At 50.8% G+C, this 20,437-nt stretch overlaps 1 protein-coding gene across 1 annotated transcript in view; it reads right to left on the reverse strand.

Annotated features, from left to right (window-relative positions):
• PSD2 (pleckstrin and Sec7 domain containing 2) overlaps positions 1 to 18,899 on the reverse strand; it is a 57,155-nt gene extending 38,256 nt beyond the window's left edge. Inside the window, exon 1 of the mRNA XM_033072914.2 lies at positions 18,639 to 18,899. The gene's annotated coding sequence lies outside the window, so the exon portion shown is untranslated. The remainder of the gene's footprint in view (positions 1 to 18,638) is intronic.
• Positions 18,900 to 20,437: the final 1,538 nt, after the last annotated feature.

Here is a 20,437-nt window from a genome sequence, read left to right on the forward strand (position 1 = left end):
ACACATGTGGGCCAAGTCTCCTCTAGCATGTTCATCTGCCATCCCAAATTAAGAGGGAAAAACTGTAAATCTCTTGGCCACCAAATCCAGGAGAGAAAATCAGTCCCAGGCACTTGGAGTTCCCATGCACTGACAGCAGGGCCAAGCCAATGCAGCATCTTCCAGGAATTTACTTACAAAACTACCCACACTGTCCTGAGCAGAACCACACTGTGATCCCAAAATAGACTGAAAACACAACATGGGCCAAATTTTGACTTTCTCAAAGTGAAGGTATAACACAGACATGTGAGACATGTGACACCAAGCCACTGCCCAAATCTTTGGAGGAATCTTTCCAGCAAAACTTTGCTGGCCTTTTTCTTAGTATGAGATGAATAATGTGGGGGTTTTGAGAGAAATTTTGTAAAAACAGCCAAAAGGCTTTGAACTGAAATTCTCCATCTCCCTGCCATCCATCCAAAAACTCCAGTAGGAGCCACCCAAGCTGAATTCCAGTCCAGCAGTTCAAGCTTGGCACAGCTGTATGCAACCAGAAAACAGGAAACTAAAAGCAGTTAGGAGATGAGCCTGAGTAAGAAATGTTGGCAAACCTCAGTAAGTGTGGTGTCCCAGCCATGCCTCCTAACTTTAAGCAACTTACATTATTTATATTAAAAGGAAAAAACCCCACCATTTTTAAAATTACATACAAACTACTACAGTTGTTAAGCATTACACTACTGTTTCACCCTCTGTGAAGTCTCACTGGAATGTTTGTGGTCTGGAAGGAGTGCTGAGGAATCAATAGTTAAAGCCTTAGTCATGTTCCTCCTTGGCCTGTGTTCCTGCTGGAGAAGAGGCACCAGGGAAGGCCTGGCAGGCTGTTGCTGAGCTGGGAACACCATCACCTTCCAGTGCAGCAAAACTGGGAGCTGAGCACAGCCAGGAGGAGAAATCCAGGCCTCCTGCAGCCTCCTGACCCTTGAGGTTTGTTTATGTGTCTCTGTTGGAATCCAGAAGCCTGGGAGCTCTGAGCTTTCTGTGCTTTCTGACACTGACCTCCAAAAGATCACTGCTTTTTACCTGAGGCCTTGGAGAAGGCTTCCAAATTTGAGTGATGGAGTTAGAATCACGGGTATATAGTTAGAAAAGAAGTGTGTGCTTTCATATGGTGAAGGGTTTTGAATTTGGAGTTTTAGAATATAGTAATAGGTATGAGACAAGATGGATTTTGAGTGTTGTCTCCTTTCTGTCTTCTTCCTTCTTCATGATTTCAGGCAGTAGTTTTTGGTTGGACAATTAGTGCTGCACTGAGGGTCACAGGTGTTCAGTTATTGGATCAAAAGTATAAATAATACAGGTGTTAGTTCTTTATTGGACTGTTTCGCTTTAAAAGACCTTGTAACTAGCTGGATTCATCTCCATTTTGCTCACTTTTAGCTGGTAGCTGGAGGTGTTGCAGAACTTAAGATTTATTAAACAACCAAGTCCAAACACAAAACATTAATCTCCCTCATGTTTTTAATCCTAACTCTAAGTAAAGACCAAAAAAATGAAAACAAGCCACTAATTAGGTAGTACAGCTAACCCCTTTACAAGTCTCCCATTGGCACACACCTGCTTGGCACACACCTGCTGTGTGCACCCAAAGTTTGCAGACAAGCTGAGGGTGTAGGAATCCATGACAAACTCCCAGACAAGTCACCAACTACTCGACTTTTGCTTGCAGTGGCAGTCACTTGAAGCACACACGGGTTATGAGAGGCTGAGGCTTCCCAGAATCTCCAGAGGAGCTGCAAGATGGGATTGTGACAGGCTGTGGCTCTGATCACAGCTCTCCATGGTGGTGACCTGTACTGGAGTATGCAGCCAGCTCCTGCCACACTCCCAGCTCATCCCCCAGCAGCTGCAGAGGGTCTCTCCACCTTACAGCTCATCCATGACCTGCTGCCTCCCCAGCAGTGTGGGGAGGGCAGATGAGCAAAGGGAGGAGCAGACAGGCTGTGATGCCACAGCTTGGAAAACCTGAAGACAAATGATGGTGGAACAGCTGGCTGCAACTGTCCACATCTGCCTGCAGCAGAAAGGTCAGCAGCTCTGGACAAAGGCCAAACCCAGACTCTCAACACTGCTCTGTTTGCTCTGGAAAGCACCAAAGTGCAGCTCAGCCTCTGAAGCTGCCACAGAGAGGACACACTGCAGCACTGGGGTGTTCAGAGGTCACTTTGGGGCTCCTCTGACTGTCCCAAAGCTGCTCAGCCTGGCTGCCTCGGACTGCAGGCTGACATTCCCCAAGTCCCTCCTCACTTCCTTCTGTTTCTGCTTTGCAAAGTGCTCACTGAAGCAGGTAAGGATTGAAAAGTGGAGTGTGGGTCCCATCAGTGGATTTTCACTGGTCTTGCCCCTTCTGCAGGCTCAGGTACCCTCCCAAGTGACTGCTCTTCCCCAGGTCCTGGGAATAGGGTGGGCACCCCTTGCATGCCCTGGGCTCCCAAACTTGACTGGGGTTAGCATTCAAAAACGGGTCTGGTAAGAAAAGGGGGTGACCTGGCACACATCCCAGCCAGGACTGGTCACCAGAGCAGACAGAGTGGCCCTGCTGGGCTGTAGACAGTTGGTAAGCAAGAGCTCCATGATTTGGAGCAGACAAATCTGTAGGGCCCATGCAAGCAGAAGAACATGGATTCATGCTAGAAAGAGCACATTATTGCTGTAGGAGAGGCTAAGGGAAGTCATGACCATGGCTAACCATGGCCTTCCATCTCCTTCCCAGAGCTGGGGCTTGGTGGGAGACATGGGACAGAGGCTAAAGGTGCTGGGGACCCCATCCCTGAGGCCATCTCATGCTGCCCTGGTGTGCAGGCCAGACTCAGCAAGCCAACAGCTATCACCTTCATTTATCAGAATTCCAGCAGCACCAGCTCTTCACTGTGAGGTCCCAGTGCCACAGGATAACAATTCAGGACAGCCACTCACTCCCTGCTCCAGCCCCACTCTGCCCAGGGTCCTGCACAGCCCCTGGACCAGGAGGAGACAGGGCAGGGCTGGCTGGGAGGGAAGGAGACCAGAAATATCCCATCACCTGCTTTGGGATGATGCTGGATTTGCAGTGGGGTCATCAAAGCTGGGCTGGCATCCACTGCAGGGAAGCACTGGTCCCCAAGAGGCTGGGCAGAGATGCAGCAAAGTTTGCCCTGGTTTTGTGAAAGGTTGGAAACCACACAGCAGCTCTTTCAGGGACTGGCTCTGGAAGTGTCCCAGCTTTTGTTGAAGCTGAATGGCTGGTGGGAAATGATTTATTTTTAATTTTCTTCCCTGCGTTAGGAACTGGAAAGGCTCCCACTTCAGTTTTGTGTAACCACTTGGCTGCTGGGACACAGGAAAGCTTGGAGAAGAATCCAGCTGCTTAGTCAAGCATGAGCTTTTCCTCAAGTTCATGCTGATCTAGGCTGCTTCCTGCAGCAGCCTCACTTTTCCTTGCTGCTCTGCATCCCCTTCCCTCCAGCTTAGCAAAGACAGAATCATGGAATGGTTTGGGTTGGAAGACATGTTGATCTTTTTAGGCTAAAATGCCTATAAGTGACATCATTTGCTGTGAGGGACCATGTGCTCTGAGTTCTGTCCCTTGTGAGCAGGAATGGAACGTGCCCAGCTGCCATTTGAAATCCAGGCTGTAGAGCCCATCCATTTGATCCCATCCATTTGATCCCATCCATTTGATATCCAGGCTGTAGATCCCATCCATTTGATCCCATCCATTTGATATCCAGGCTGTAGATCCCATCCATTTGATATCCAGGCTGTAGATCCCATCCATTTGATATCCAGGCTGTAGATCCCATCCATTTGATCCCATCCATTTGATGTGCAGGCTGTAGAGCCCACCCCCAGCGTGGCTGCAGCACAGGGATGGATGTGCTTTTATGCCCTGACTTACCAGTGAATTTACAAAAGGCAGGTGTCACACATTACCCTGCACATGGGCACGGTCAGGGCTCTTTGAGGAGACAATCCTGGAGAGACATGGAGAGATCACAGCCATGGTTCTTCTTTTTGAAGCACATTTCTTCCTTCTTATGTCTCTGCTTTGACCTCTGCCCTTTCAACATGGCTGAAAATAAAAACCTTCTACCATTCTCATTGTGAAAATCCCCATTTATTCCTCCCATGGGCTTGTTTTTGATATGATTTGAAGACCTCAGTCATATCATTCTCAGCCTCTCCTCTCCAGATTGTAGGCCCTGCCTTCTTAGCCTGTTCTCAGAAAACAGCTTCTCCACCCCCCTGAGTATTTTGGCTACCCTTTTCTGGATTTTATCTAATTTTTTGGTTTTTTTTTTCACTTCTACTGCTCTGTTACAGTCTGAACACAGGGGAGGCAGCACTGCATAGTGAACTCGAGATTCAAAGACTGATGCAGCACTCCCTGCTCTGTGCAGGTCCCTCCCTGATGACACCAAGTTTAAGTCACCTGCAGCATTGCAGGCTATGAGAGCAGGGCTGGGCTGGGCCCCCAGGCACTCACTGATGCCAGAATTACACTTTGCAGAGCTCCTGGAGTACTGATGGTCATTGCTCATGGACAATATGCTGTCCCAGTGGTTCCCATCCATCTCTGCCAGTGCAAACTGGTCCTACATCCTTCACTTCCAATGTGGAAAAGAGGCTGTGGATAAAACATATCCCAGAGACTAAAATAAACCAGCTACATGCTAAAAAAAGAGCCTATGGGTAATCAGAAATCACTGTGCATGGAACATACTTTTTCTTAAAGCAAATCCTACAGCTCCTTATTTTGAATTTTTATTAGAGTCCCCAGAGCAATTAGGACACATTGAGATCCAAATGATTCCTGCTAAACTTCATCCTGGGGAAACAACAGCAGATTTTTGCCTATAGAAAACAATAAAGCTGAGTCTTAAAATCCTTAACAGCTTTCCTGTTTGCAGTTATTAAAACAGGGGGTGGGGAAAGAATATATGTAGTATTTTTTGCATGTTTCTTTCCTTGTACTGACACCTTGGCTGGGCAGCACTTTGTGCACTGAGCCTTCCTGCCCTGGGTGTGCACCATGCAAACCTGACTGCCCCCTTCACAGGGCAAACAGAACCATGACCTCAAGCCTGTGAAAAGGGGTGAAAGCCTGGACTGTGTCCAGCTCTGGGCTTTTCAGGACAGGAGGAACCTGGAGCTCCTGGAGCAGGTCCAGTGGAGCTGAAAAAGCACCTGGAGCATCTCAGTGCCCAGGAAAGGCTGAAGGAGCTGGGGCTGCCCAGCCTGGAGAGGAAACCCAGCTGAAAGGGGCCTCAGCCCTGGGTGTCCCTGAGTGTCCCCGGGTGTCCCTGAGTGTCCCTGGGTGTCCCCGGGTGTCCCTGTGTGCAGGTTCTGCTCCAGGACCCAGCAATGGCACCAGAGGAAGAGGCAGGGACTGATCCCAGCAATTTCCCCTGCACAGGAGGCAGAAATTTTGCCGTGGGCAGTGCCCAGCCCTGAGCAGAGACCTGTGGAGTTTTCTCATTGGAGATATTCCAGAGCTGTGGTCACACACACACTCCTGTGCCCTGAGCTCTGGAATGGCCCTGCTGGGGCAGGGAGGGTGGACCAGATGAGCAACTGTGTGCCCTTCCAACCTTCCCTGCCTCTGGCTCTGTGGCTCTGGCTCTGTGGCTCTGTGGCTCTGTGGTTCTGTAGCTCCGTGGTTCTGTGGCTGTGTTTCTGTGGCTCTGTGACTCTGTGGCTCTGTGGTTCTGTGGCTCTGTGACTGTGGCTCTGTGGTTCTGTGGCTCTGTGTTTCTCTGGCTCTGTGGCTCTTTGGATCTCTGGTTCTGTAGCTTTGTGGTTCTGTGGCTCTGTGACTGCGGCTCTGTGATTCTGTGGCTCTGTGTTTCTCTGGCTGTCTTTCTCTGGCTCTGTGGCTCTTTGGATCTCTGGTTCTGTAGCTTTGTGGTTCTGTGGCTCTGTGGTTCTGTGGCTCTGGCTCTGTGGCTCTGTGATTCTGTGGCTCTGTGATTCTGTGGCTCTGTGATTCTGTGGCTCTGTGATTCTGTGGCTCTGTGATTCTGTGGCTCTGTCTTTCTCTGGTTCTATGGCTCTTTGGATCTCTGGTTCTGTAGCTCTGTGGTTCTGTAGCTCTGTGGTTCTGTAGCTCTGTGGTTCTGTGGATCTGTGGCTCCGGTTCTGTGGCTCTGTGACTTTGTGGCTCCGGTTCTGTGGCTCTATGACTCTGTGACTCTGTGGTTCTGTGGTTCTGTGGCTGTGGTTCTGTGGCTCTGTGGTTCTGTGCTCTGTGGCTCTGTGACTGCACGCTCACTTTACATCTTGGTGACATGATAGGAGTCACTTAACCTCCACAAAAAATAGCCCAAAGCACAGGGATGATGAGTTCATGGGTCTGCCAGGAGAAGGGTGAGCTTGAGGCAGAAGGGGCAGGATGTGGATGAACATGGACCTGAATGTCCTTGTGCCCCAGACAGCGTGTCAGGTCTGTAATCTTCCTGGAACAGGTCTGTAATCTTCCTCCTTGCAAACCCCATCCCAGCCTGACTGCGGGAGGACAAAGATCCTGCTGCACTCAGTGAGGTCTGATCCTCAGATCCCCCCTCCTGCAAAGCAAACCCTGACCCCTTGGACACCTTGCAGGGCTCCCTGTGGACTGCTCCTGCAGAAACTCCCTACAATTCAGGAATCCTCCTGTGGCTCAGGCAGAACCAGGAGCCTCCAGAGAGGGAACAGCAAAGGAGGGCAAATTTTCACTGTGTCCTGGGGCAAGGAGGAGAAGGGCAGCTCCCAAAGGATGTTGTTCCTCCCTCTCCAGCACAATGCTCCCCACTAAGTGGGTCTGGCCAAGGTCCTTGTCTGCTGCAGGAGCCCAAGGCACAGATCTCAAGCCTGCAGCTGTAAGGGGATCACAGGGACATCAAAGGATCCCAGCCAGCTCTTTCCTGGCATGGCAGAAAAGGTGGAGAGAAGGGGTAGAGCCTTTCATGCCCTGGCACCTCCCCTCCAGGCAGCTCCCAGAGCTCAGAGAAAACTTTGGGAGCAGGATGCCTGTTCTGGGTAACAGAAGAGTCCCAGTGGCTCCAGCCTTGCCTCAGTGCAGTACAAACAGCCCATGTTGTAATCAGCACATGCTGGGTTGAGTCCAACTCAGGACAGGAGTTTTGGGCTCATCTCAGAGCTGGCTCCATCCTCACCTGTGCCTCTGTGCTCTGGTGCTCACCTTCTCTGGAGGGGGAGTTTATAGTCTGATTGTTTATAGGGTTGGGGGTTTTTTATACAAAACCAGGCTGTTTGTGGGGCCTTTCCACTCAGTTCTGTGCAGCATCGTAATTGAATTCATTAAAACCCAGCCTTCCCCACAGCCAGAGTTACCTTCCATAAAAATCCACAACATTGCAACTGCTTCTCATAACCCATAAATGGAAACAGCTTCTTCCCCTCTCTTTCCCTCCCTTTCCTTGATCCTCCTTCCCCACATTCTCCCAGTACCCAAAATAATAAGACAAGGCTGGCAGCTGACTCAGACCCCAGAAAAGGAAATTCCTGCCATGCTGTCTGTCTACACTAAACCCATGCAACGCCTCGCTGCAAGATTCCAGGAGGCAGCAGGCGAGCCCATCCTGCTTGTCCCCTGGAAAAAAACATCCAGAGGGATGGAGACCAGTACTGCAGAATGAAATTGAGCTTTGGAAGGGAGGAAAACTCCCTTCATGCTCCAAACCATCCATAAAGCTCAGAGATGAGGACCAGGGGCACATCAGAAATGTACAGAGATCCTCTGAGCACAGAAGCTGCTGGACAATGTGCAGACAGATCCAGCCCAAGGGGTGTGGGGACCAGCAGCACTGTGAGTCCAGATGCCCAGAATGCCCAGAGATGGCTTTGGGCTCCTTGGGAGCTCAGGGTGACCCAGAGAGCAGGGAGCAAGGTGTTCCTGAGCATCTCCCAAAGCTGTCAGGAGAGAGGGACGACAGCAAACAGACTGTGGTGGGTGCTGACATCAGAGAAAGCTGCTTTGGAGCCAGCTGGTGGTGTGCAAAACTGATGCGCAGCAACCTGCAACACCAGATGACTCCTCACTCGTCAGTGGGAGTGTGAAATCTCCCATTGTCTCCACACAGCACTCCTTCATCCCCAGGGAACCACCAGGAACAACCTGCTGGCGTTGCTGGGAGCGAGACAGGAGGGTAAAAGAGGGGATCCTCCTTGAGAAAGAGAGAGCAAGCACTGTGGATGTCATTATACACATCTACAAACTTATCAAAGATCTTCATTTCCACCCTGGACTATCTCAGGGTGAATAAAGGAGAAACTTGTGAGGAGGGTGACCCCTGGCAGAGAGGAATGATCCTTGTTTTGCCCAGCAGAGACTCAGCCCTGCTCTCCAAAGGGCTCTCCCTGCCATCACTGCAGCATGATTTCTGCTTGCCAGCACAGCTCTGTGCACATCCCCACATCCTCCAGGCTCGAGACAAACCCCTGCAGTTAGATCCCACAAACCTGGGGGATTTTGAGCTTTCTGTGCTTTCTGGCACTGACCCCCTGGAGAACACTGCTTTTGACCTGAGGCCTTGGAGAAGGCTTCAAAATTTGAGTAATGAAGTTAAAATCATGGGTGTGTAGTTAAATAAAAGTGTGTGCTTTGTAATTTTTGTAAATTTGAAGTTTTTGCAATATAGTAATAGGTATGGGACAACATGAAAAATTTTAAGTAGTCTCTTTCAGTGTTCATCTTCATGAATTTCAAGTAGTAGTTTCTTGTTAGTCAATTAGTGTCACACTAAGAGTTACAAAAAGTTAATTATTAGGTTAAAAAATAAATAAGTGTTAATTCTCTATTGAACTATTTAACTTAAAGAGACCTTGTAGCAACTAAATTTTCCTCCATTTTACCCCCTTCTGACAAGTAACTAAAAGTGTTGCTGAATGTTCTGTACTTTTAAATAAAATTTAACAAACAACCAAGCCCAAACACAAAAAAATCCATTCCCTTTGTGTATTTTTTAATCCTAACTCTAAGAAAAAACAAAAAAAATCTAAGACAAACCACTAATTAAGTGGTGCCAACTTTCCACCACTGTTAGAACCTGCTTCAAGGCTCCTGGATGCTGCTGTCACCGTGTCAGCCTTGCAATTCCAGCTCAAAGAGCAGCACTGCTGCAAGGCACCCACGGATGGGCAGCAGAAACCCTGACTGCTCAAGATGTTTGAGTCCAGAAAAGGCTGTTGGGGAGCCCAGATAGGACTGATTGCTCTGAGTGATTTCAGCAAGCAAAGCAGAACACAGGATCAACCAGTGTCCACTCTGGAGCCAAGGCAAGCCATCCATCTGTGAGGGGAGCAGCTGGGCAGCTGTCACCAGTGGGGACTTTCTATTTTCATCTCAGTGAAGGGAAGCAAGAACAGCTTCCCTCACCCAAATCACACTGAGATGCACTTATTTGGCTTGAAAACACAGACTCAGACAAGATTTGCTGACAGCCAACAGGGCTGAAACTTCCCTGCCTGGAATTAGAGGGTGTTAGGGCACGAAATGTGGCAATTCCACTAAAGTCAGCAGCTCCACTTGGGCATAAAGCTGTCTGCCCAGAGGAACGGCCTGAGAACACGAGATCTAACATGAAGGGACTTTAATACATCACCAGGACCAAATCAAGGTATTTGAGAGGCAAAGTGGACAGAGGAAGCCTTGCAGGGGAACAGGCAGGACAATGCTGTAGGAAAATCACCCCCTCTCAGACCAGGCTGTGAACATCAGCCCTTTTCCTAGTGAACACTCTGCCCATAAGCTCATTTCAGCAAGCCATTCTTAATGTGGTTTAGCCCAAAATTTCCACTTTTCCTTTCAAAACTGCAGAAAACATTCCTACAAAAGAAGTGTGGGCTATGTAAATCTTTCAAAGGCAAACAGATGATCACTGACCTTCTGAAAACTGCCTGTTTTCAGAAGCTGTAGAAAACCAAGGAGGCACCAACAGTTCATCATTCTTCCATGCTGGAGGAGTCACACTCATTGTGTTCTCTGGAAAGGGTGTCTGGTTTGCAGGCAGCATGACCACTCTCTCCTTTCTCCAGCATCTTGCACTCAAGGAAAGATGGTGTGGGGCACACCTGCATTTTTGGTGGGTCCATCACACCTGTGTACTGATGTGCTGCCTGCTCAGGCTGCACTCAGCAGGGTGCAGAAATGGCAGAAAATCTAGTTGCATATTTATACTCAGAACTTACAGTCCAGGATGGAACCACTAAAGGAAAAGCAGGATTTTGCTGCTCTGTTAGGATTGTTGAGTTATCATTATCTGTAACACAGCAGAACTTGGATATAGCAGAACTGGCTTGAATACATGGAAAAGCACTTTGAGTGAGACTCAGCTCACCCAAATGCAGACATCTCCAGCTGAGCTCAGCCCCCAGGGTTCAGAGCCAGCAGAAAGGCTGGGTCTGATCTGCATTAGAACTTTGTGTTAAACAGAAGAATTCAGTCTGCTGCTCTCTGCCTCCCAGCCTGGGACAGCAGCCCCAGCCCTGATGCTTCTGCTGCAAACACCCACATGAAAACCACAGAGCTCCTGCCCAGCCCTGCTGAGTATATTTGGGCTGCAAACGCTTCCACATCTCACTGTGACATGGCCAGATCTGGCCCCTCCAAGCACGAATGCCTCTGAGCAGCCTGAAACGTTGAAGCTGACTTGTTTGGAAAACAGAGCAAGTTGTCCAGAAAGTGCAAGTGAAACCCTGGTGGAGCCATTTTGCAGTTCCTGTGCAGAGGCTGGAGCTGCCCTTAATGGATGTGCTGGATAACCACGGTGAGAGGAGAGGATTTCCCTGAGGAGGGACTCTAACAGGCACACTCCTAAACTGATGGGAAGCTGCTTTATGGGGACAAGGATGCAGCTTCTCCTCAGGGGAATTACAAAAAGAACAAAAAGCTCATCAGGATGATGTAATTGCACCAGGACAGTGTTTTAACCACACCTGCTCTGGCACCAAAAGGCTCCCCCGACCTCCAAGATGCCCTGCATCAGATTTTGGGGCAAGGTTAGAGTAGAGCTGCTGCACCAGGCTGCAATCTGCCTCTTTTTAGGTGTTCTCAGGGCTTTTCTCCAGCTCCTTAGACATCATTACATTTGGGCATCAGACAATGACTTTGTGAACAGATGCATTACGTGCTGGACTGAGGCTTCACTGAAGCACAGAGAGGCCAGAGGGGCCTGCCAGAACTCAGTGTGCTGTGAGGATGGAAGAGGCTCAGGAGATGAGCAGGGCTCAGCCTGGTTCAGCAGTGACCCAATGACACAGTGGCACATGAGGAGGGGCAGCTGGGTTTGCTGCAGGGGACAAAGTGTGCAAGCTGCAGCCCTGAGCCTGACCCTGGCAATCTCTGTGTAAAATTAAAAGCACAGTGTCCCCAAGGCCCCCGAGGTGCACTCCTTGCAGTTTGCTCTTATCTGCAGAGCAGTGGATTTCCTGCTCTCCTGCTTTCAGAAAATATCCAGCTCCTAAAGCACAGGCTTCTGCTACAGGACCATTCCCTACATCTACCAGGAGCTGCTGGAATTTTGTGGCCACTTCTCTGCTCTGATGGCAGCCACAGTGACACATCTGCACTTTAGGTGCTGCTATCAAGCTGTGATCTTGCTGTGATGCTGCACATCCAAACCTCCTGCCTTTCACCTGGGCCCCAGGTAGCTCTGGATCAACATTCCCAGCAGGCATTTTGGAATCACCTCCTCTTGGATTTATCCCAGCTCTCACAGCGGGGGCACTCAGGAAATCCTGAAGCCACCTCTGCACACTGAACTCTCCCCATTCTTGCAGGCAAGAATGAAAAGACTCTGGAGGAAGCCTGTAGGGGCTAAAGGAAGTAGGTCCAAAAGTCTGGATAAAAAATCTCTTGCTCTTTCCAGACAGTCCTATGGGTTGGGATGAGGGATAATGCCCTCCCTGGAGTCCTGTGGCTCCTGCAGGGGCAGGTCCCAGCTGTGCATGCACCAAGCACCCTTTCACCGTGCTCAGGTGCTGAGCTTTAAGGAGAGACACCTCCCCAGGCAGGGTGGCACAGGCTGGCTCCAGTGCCACACACCTGTGCCACCATCCCCAAGGAGGGAGCCACCAAACTGCCTCAGCTGCTGCAGCAAATTAATTCTTTGTACTGTGAGGAAAAACAGCTCTGTGATTATCTGCTGCCTCAGTTTCCACAGCCATGCCTGGAGAAAGCTGCCTGTGGGCTCTGGGGAAGAGGGAGGGTTTTCATGTTGAGAGAATACCAAGAGACCTGGATAAGCTGCCTTGAAAGGACACATGATGTCCCTTCCTGGGAAGGCAGGTTAACACTCCCACCTGCAGCAGGCAGCTCCTGTTCCCAAGCTCAGGACTCTGGTGAGGGGTGGCTTGAATAGCTGCCCTTGCCTGGTGCTGCTAACTTAGGAGGCAAAACCTAAATACTCATTAAGGCAGCACTTGGCAGAAACCCCATCCTCAATTACAAAAATCAATTCATTTTTTTATGAGTCTGAAGCCTTTGGGGCCTTATAATCTAATTAAATAAAGCTTTCTCACTTTCCTCTTGCCTGCTCCCCTAGCTTCTGTTGTACCAGTAAAGACAAATATATATTTTTAATTTAGCAGAATCCTCCTGCATCGTGTATTCCCTTCTGGCCAGAAACTCCTCCTGCTCCCCCCATGCCTGTGTCCTGCTTGGGCAGGCTGCATCCACAGCCTGCCTGCTTTAGTTCCTGGGAAGTGCCAGAGCTCCAGGGTCCCAGCTCACCTCCATCCACTGCCACAGTCTGGGTGCCAGGGGCTGTTTGAGGAGCAAAGATGCAGAATGTGGGAAGGAGCAGAGCCCCACACAAGGTGAGCTCAGCACTGGTGCCTCGTGTCACACTGAGGGCAGGACTCATCCAAGTCTTCCATGAAATACCCTGAGTTGGAAGGGGCTCACAGGGATCATCTGGTCCAACTCCTGGCCCTGCACAGGACAGCCCAGCAATCTCACCCTGTGGGATTGGACAAAACCCCAGCCTGAGAGCGTTGTCCAAATGCTCCTTGAACTCCCAGGAGCTGCAGTGAGGAGATGCTGGTTTAGGACATGCAATGGGGAGAGGCTCTGGGTGAACTGAGAAGGTGCCACAGGATCCCCAAATGGTTTGGTTGGAAAGGACCTTAAAGATCACCTCATTCCAAACCCCTGCCATGGGCAGAGTCATCTCATTCCAAACCCTTGTCATGGGCAGAGTCACCTTCCACCAGACCAGGGCCATCCTCTCCTCCTGTGTGCAGCACCAGCCGTGCACACAGTGGGCAGGGATCTCTGGGAGTGTGCCCAGCCCTGCTGTGGATGCAGTCAGCAGGTCCTGCTCTGTGTATGGCAGCACCTGGATGGTTCCCTGAGCCAGCCTCAGACCACCCAGCTCTGGATCAGGTGCTGGAAGGTACCACAGGGAACTCCTTCTCCACCTCCATGAGGCTTTCATCCAGAACTGTGTGAAATTTTTTGGAAAAATTGTTCACTTGCTGAAAATTGCAATTACAGGTCAGCCAAACCTTACCTAGAGTTATGATGCACTTGTGCTGAAACCACTGAAGAGCTGGATTAAAAAAAAAACAAATAGTTGCAAGAACTGAGCTTTACGCCTTGACTTTGGAGCATGCAAACAAATACAGAAAACAAAAAAAAATATTCAACCCTTCAATTTACTTTGGTATCACAGCATTTCCCTACTAGCTTACAATTTTTTAAAGATTTAAAAGAGAAAGATATTTAGGTCAAATTTGTTTTTCCATATCAAGCAAATAATAGAGAGAGAAGTGGACGTGGGGGAGGAGAAGCCAGAGAGGAGGCTGAGCTCACATCATTCTCCCTGGGCTTTTCAGGATGGTTGGTGAAGTGTAAGTGGATCAGTCACTGGGGTCTGATGTCAGTTTTCCTGCCTGATGTTGATCAGGAGAGCTCAGAGGCACATGCTCTAACCTCCAGAAAGGAGGCATCCCTGGGATTTGCTCTCCTAGTTTTGTCTATTGAGGGGGAATTCAGCTCACCCCAGAGGCACAGAGAGGCCACAGGGACATGGGGAGCTCAGCTGCATCGCCTGCAGGGAGAGAAGGATGGGCAGTGACCCCACAAGGCACCAAATCCAGCCCAGAAAACACTTCACCCAGAGGGTGACAGAGCAGCCCTGTCCCCAGCATGGGCCCTGCACAGTCACAACACCTGGACAGCTCCCACAGACACTGGGGGCCTCTGCAGTGTGGAGGTGGCAGGGCTGGAGAATGGGAAGTGCAAAACCAGAGCACAAAGATTTTGCCAAACTGGGGCTTTGGGAGATTATCCCTGGAACCAGACCATGCCCCATGCTGTAGAGGAAGGGAGAAAATCCTGGCATGGATCCTGGCTCATCCTGCTTGGAAGGAAGCATTGCCCCTTCCCTGCCCCTGATGAGGGGTCACAGCAGCCACCAATGCCACCTTTGCTGGGAGCCATCCAGGATGCTCACAGAAGAAGAGGACACAGCAGAAGATGAGGCAAGGCTGGTGGCACCCCAGAGGTGACACCCTGAGCAGCTCCCATGGCACCCCTCAGGGTGGTGCTGGGAAGGTCCCTTCAGGTGTGCTCTCCTCTTTTGGGACCCAGGGTGAGCACAGCTCCTGGCCAGGACATGGGGACGTGGGGACATGGGGACAGCTCCTTCAAACAACCTGACAGCAGATCTGAGCCACCTGTCAGCCCTGCCTCTTCCAAAGCCACAGTCAGGCCCTTCAAAACCTCAGAGCTGAGAAACCATGAGGGGAGCATGGGAAGGAGGCAGAGGAAGGAGTGAAGGAAATGTCAGCAGTGGTGCTGCAGAGGCAGGTGACAAACTGTGTGCCCAGTGCCAGGCTGAGGCCCAGAGCCCAGGAAAAGCATGGAGACCACAAGAAGAGGCTTGGGCTCAGTGTAGAATCTCTGCTGAGGCTGCCTGCAGCTCCTTCCTCTGCCTGGCCCAAGTGAGGGAGCGCTGGGCCTGACCCAGTGATGGAAGGATTCTCTAAAGGAATCACCAGGGTCCCCACCTGGGAGCTGAGCAGAGCTGGCTCTGCCCAGGGTCAGGAAAGCTGGGCTGTGGACTGCAGGGAAGAACCTCCCTGAGCATCTCAGCCCCTCCTGGAGCTCCTGCAGGAGCACAAAGGGACAGTGAGGATGAAGGAGAGGGGGTCACTGTCCAGGCTGCACAGGGGCCTCTCCCCCGTGAGCCCAGCCTGCCCAGGGTCACAGCAAACAGGGAGGGAGCCAGAGCTGACCCTGTCCCTCTCACACCATAACCCCCACAGGGAAGCATCAGAGCCTGCACAATCCTGCCCTGCACCACTCCTGTGGCTCCATGCACTGAGCCTCCCATGGATCCTGTCCCATCACATCCCTGCCAAAGGCATTTTCCTGCCAAAAGGGCGAGGAGGATGTTTTCACCTCCAGCAAACCTGGCAAAGAGGTGTGTCCACAGCAGAGACTGGCAGGTAGCAGGGCAAGCAGCCCCCACCAGGGATGTGGCCACTTGCACCAGGAAATCACCCATTGCAGGGAATGCTCACACACAACCTCCAAGGAAGCTTTTCCCTCAGCAGGAACCGCTCTGCCCATAGCCAGCACTTAGCCACAGCTCCCTCCCAGCCCAGGGAACATCCTTCTGGCACCTCCACCGACCTGTGTGAGTCAGCAGGGCCACACACAGGTGCCTGTGTGTGAACTGAACAGGGAATTCCATCTCCTTCAGGCAGCAAGAACCAGCTCCAGCTTTGTGCAGAACCATGGACACCACATGGGGCGACTTCAGATTTCAAAGGAGACTTGTCACTTCAGCTGCTTTGACATGGTGATATGAGATACCCAGCACTGTGTGCCTCAGAACAGCACAGAACACACAAACCCATGGCAGGGAAGCCTGTGGCACTGCTGGATACAGGGAACTTCATTGGTGGGAAAACCCATGGAGGAAGAGGACAAAAAGGTGTTGGGTGGTGGGATGGAGAGGAGCAGAGAAATGATGGTACAGGACAAAAAGGTGTTGGGTGGTGGGATGGAGAGCAGAGAAGTGATGGTACAGGACAAAAAGGAGTTGGGTGGTGGGATGGAGAGCAGAGAAATGATGATACAGGACAAAAAGGTGTTGGGTGGTGGGATGGAGAGCAGAGAAGTGATGGTACTGTGGGTTGAAGTCCAGAAGAGCAATTCAGGGTATTTCAGCAGGGAGATAAGGGGTGAGCAGCACCAGTGGGGAGAGCAGAAAGCCAAGACACCTGTGAGTGCTGCATGTGAAGAGCCACGAGCTGGGCCACACAAGGAGGACACCCTGAAGTCACAAAAGCAAGTCCTCATCTTGGGCACCTCAAAAAGTGGTCTGAAACTGCTTGACTCCCTCTTACCACCCTCTGTGGAGCTCTCATGAGCAGCCTCAGCAAACACACCCCCACCCACCCCCCTGGTCTCCATGAACTGGAGTTACTGCTTCCCATCAGCACCTCCCAGGGCAAGCAGCACTCTGAGCAGCCCTGGTGGTCACACAGAGCTCCTGTGTCCCCTGCCCAACGCTACCATTGTCACCTTGGTGAAGTCACTCAGCCATGCCAAGCCTCAGTTTCCCCAGAGAATAATCCAGCCACGTCCTAGGGTGGGCTGAAGAGTGACAAGGTGCTGGGATGGGGGGAACTCAGTTTTCATGCAGAACTACTTGGCTTCCAGCCTCACACACCCAAGGGGAACTCCAGGGAAAGCTGCCCACCTCAACTCCACTTGTGCCTAACTTTCAGGGGGAAAAGAGGCACAAAGTGAGGACCATCCATTTTGTGAATCAGCCATCTCTCCAGCTTCCCCTCTGGACTCGGCCGCCCACTTTCAGACTTTATCCATTGTTTGCTTGGACTTGTACGGGAAAAATCACATTAAGGAAAATCCTAGTTGAATCACAGACTTTGGAACAGTTGCAATGGACAATTTGACAAGGACATGGGGATTTAACACATTTTTAATGCAAAAATATCTAATGATAATATGCTCCACTCGTGGCTAAAGACATTATCTACTGGCATGGGGGGAATTTAAGCCATAATGCCAGCTACGATAATGCAGGCCTGGAACTCCATGCAAATATTATCCTGATCCAAGAGCTACAAAGCTCTGTTTATCCTAGTAATTAATTCTGTCTTATGTTTAGTGATACAATTAGAGAAACACTGCCATTCTGATGGGCTTGCTTCCACCAGTGCCTTCTACTATATTTACATGCCCACAATAGGCTTGGTCTCACAGAGAAGGGTGAAATTGCATTTATGGAGACAATGCCACATGCATTCCCAAAGCATTTTAGAGATGTAAAGTTAGGCTCCAAATTGCACGTTTATTGTGTGAGCACACAATGAGCTTAGATTAAATATTGACTAAAGCCAGCCTAACACCCAAAATAATGAAGATGAGCACAATAGTGTGATTTACTCCCAGCCACTAGAGAAATACACATCTGTAACATATAACATGCCCTTCCCACAGATATACTCTTTGTATTCTAGCTAGCCTTAGGCAGGAAAATTTCATTCTCATAAATTATGGATTTTCTTTCCCAACTGCCAACACATCCATGTTACCAGTTGCAAAGCAAACAAATATAATAATCAAAATATGAATTTAAAATGTCATGACATGGTGACGAGCAGGTGATGGGCTCCTTGAATCCTCAAAGTTAAAGGCAGCAAAATGGAAGATAAACACGGCTAAAATCAGAGCATCCTTTCCCTTTTGTCCCCCAAGGTGTGGGAGCCAGCAGGGAGGTGTGGGCATGGCAGGTATCCTTTTGGAAAGTACTCCCAGCCCTAGCTGTGTGCAGAAAACTATCCGTCCTTCTCACGCCTTCCTCCTTCCCAGACTTGTGGAAGAAATTCAGGGAGACGCAGCCGTTAATAGAACAATTATGATAATAAGCCAGTGCTGAGTGGGGGTAACACACACCCTTCCCAGCAGCTCGACCTCTAAATCCTCTAACACGGCACCGCTTCATTCAAGATTAAAAGAAATTGTAACCCAGCAGAGACAAAAAGACACAGGAGGCAAGGCAGGATCTCACTCGGCAGCGAAGCCCCACTCCAGTCCAGATGCAGTCATATCACTTCAGCTTCTCTGTACCATCTCCATGACAACCATGTAATTCGGATGCAACAACCACTGCCGAATTGATCTTTAAATGTAGCTTCGCTATAAAACATAATACTGAACGTGACAGGCTCGGGATAAAGAGAGGCAGCCCCCTACCACTGAGGACTGTGATTTAAGAGCCCCCCCTCCCCATTAATTTTCAGCTTCAATAATTGCAGGAGTGAGTGGATTTTAAAGGCAGGAGCAGCGAGCACCATTTGTGTGTGTGTGTAAGGCACGCTTTGGGTAACACTGCGAACGAGACACCGCACTGAGAGCTGGAAAAATGTGTCAATGTACATCCAGAGAATGGGCATCTTCCCACACACACACACACACACAGAGGAACCGGGAGGCTCAGCCTCCAGCAGCTGAAGCATACAGCTGATGCATCAAATAATCCCAATAAGAATCAAACCCAGCATAACTAAGCTAAATAGGAGCGGGGATCCATGTACAGCATGACAATGAGAGCCGGCGAGCTCGCCTTGGCACTTACCCGAGCAATGAGCTGTTTATTTTTTGGTCCCTTCACAAATGCAGCTCCCTTTTCTCTTCAACAATCCATGCAAAATAATCTGCAGTCCCACCGATGGAGGAGTGGCCCCGTCCCTCCCCCTCCGCCACCTTCCTAGACCTCCCTGTTATTGGCTTCCTTCTCCCTCCTCGCCTCTCTCCTGCTCGCCGGCGATGCTTGCACCTCCCAGCCCTCCCCAAGGTGTCAAGAGGCTGCCGGGGATCCGGCAGGCAGGGTGGGAGGGACGGGCAGAGGGGGAGGAGGCAGGAGGCACGCTGAATGGACCAGGGAAGGATGGAATAAAGCTCTGGCTGGAGAAGCCCCCGGCTGGAGCAGCCCCGCAGGAGCTGTCAGGGATGTCCCCGGAGTGCTGGGGCTTGTCCCCCCACGGGCACCTGCAGAGCGCTGAGGGATTGCTCTGCTTCCTGCCAGCAAATCGCCACCCTGCCAACTGACACTGGCTTCAAGTTTTGGGCTGAAATCCTGCCAAATGCTCTCAGTGTCTTTAAAAACAGATACACTTCCAAAAGCAGGCGTGCAGCACTGGAAATGCCTCAAGGACCCACCTTGGTGCAGACCCCAGCACTGCAGGTTGGGTTGTTCTGTGCTTCTGGACACTCCCACCTGCTGCAGCTCCATCCCATCCCATGATCCCATCCCATTATCCCATCCCATCCCATTATCCCATGATCCCATCCCATCATCCCATTATCCCATCCCAGGCTGGCTCCAGAGCCTTCCCCACCACCGTGGGCTGGACCTGGTGCTCACCCCCACTGACACATCTCACCCTGAGAGCTCTTCATGCCAAGAAGGCTTTGTCCACTGCTCACCCAGGAACCTGGCTCACCAGCAGGGCTGGGGATGCAGTGTGGGGTGGAGAGGCACAGGGACACAAGGCTTGTGCTGCTTTAGGCCCCTTTACCAGACTAACAGAGCAGTGTTTTAGGGCAAGCACTGTCCCTTGGCCTCTTGGTGGCTGTAATGCAATGGGACTTTCTGTGGGTGCATAGGTGAGGGGGGTGGGTGCTCTCTGGGTCAGGCTGCCCAGCTGGAGCACAGGTCAGTGGTCCCTCAGCCTGACCAGCTGGGATAGTGGCAGCTACAAGGATCCTTCACCCAGAGCTGGCACACCTCTGTACTGCCATCACCCATGTCCTGGTGACACACAGGAGCCAGGATTGCACCCTGGCTGCTGTGCAGGGATGTGGGGTCACACAGTCACGGAAGGGTTGGAAGGCCTGAAATCCACCTTGTTCCAGCCCAGGCCATGGGCAGGGCCACTTTCCACTAGACCAGGTTGCTCCAAGCCCCACCAAACCTCTGGGTGAGGAAGAAGGGTTTGGTGTGTGCCCCAGATGCATGTTCCTGATTCCAAGGAGAAACCTCTCCCTAGATCTCTGTCTCTTGGAGAACTCATTCCAGGGGACACACATCACTGAATGAGCAGACAAATCCCCAACATCCCAAATTAAAACCACCATTAAATGTACAGCCATACATCCCAACACTGCAGTCAGCTCCAGGTGAGATGATGTCCTGGAGCAGCTCACAGAACATGGCCAGAGAAGTTTCCAGCAGGGACACCCCCAGCACAGCACACGGGGTTGTGTGCCAGGGATAGCATTGCTAATGAACCATGTAATGAGCCACCCTGCAGCTACACTCAGGACTTTTCCAACCAATGCAAGTGTGAATGAAGGGTACTGTGTTGGAGAGACACAAAAATGGATCTTGTGGCCACAGTCAAGGTGCTGGGCAAATCCAGGTGTGGGGCTTTT

This window comes from Catharus ustulatus, chromosome 15, assembly GCF_009819885.2.
Source record: "Catharus ustulatus isolate bCatUst1 chromosome 15, bCatUst1.pri.v2, whole genome shotgun sequence".
Classification (NCBI taxonomy): Eukaryota; Metazoa; Chordata; class Aves; order Passeriformes; family Turdidae; genus Catharus; species Catharus ustulatus.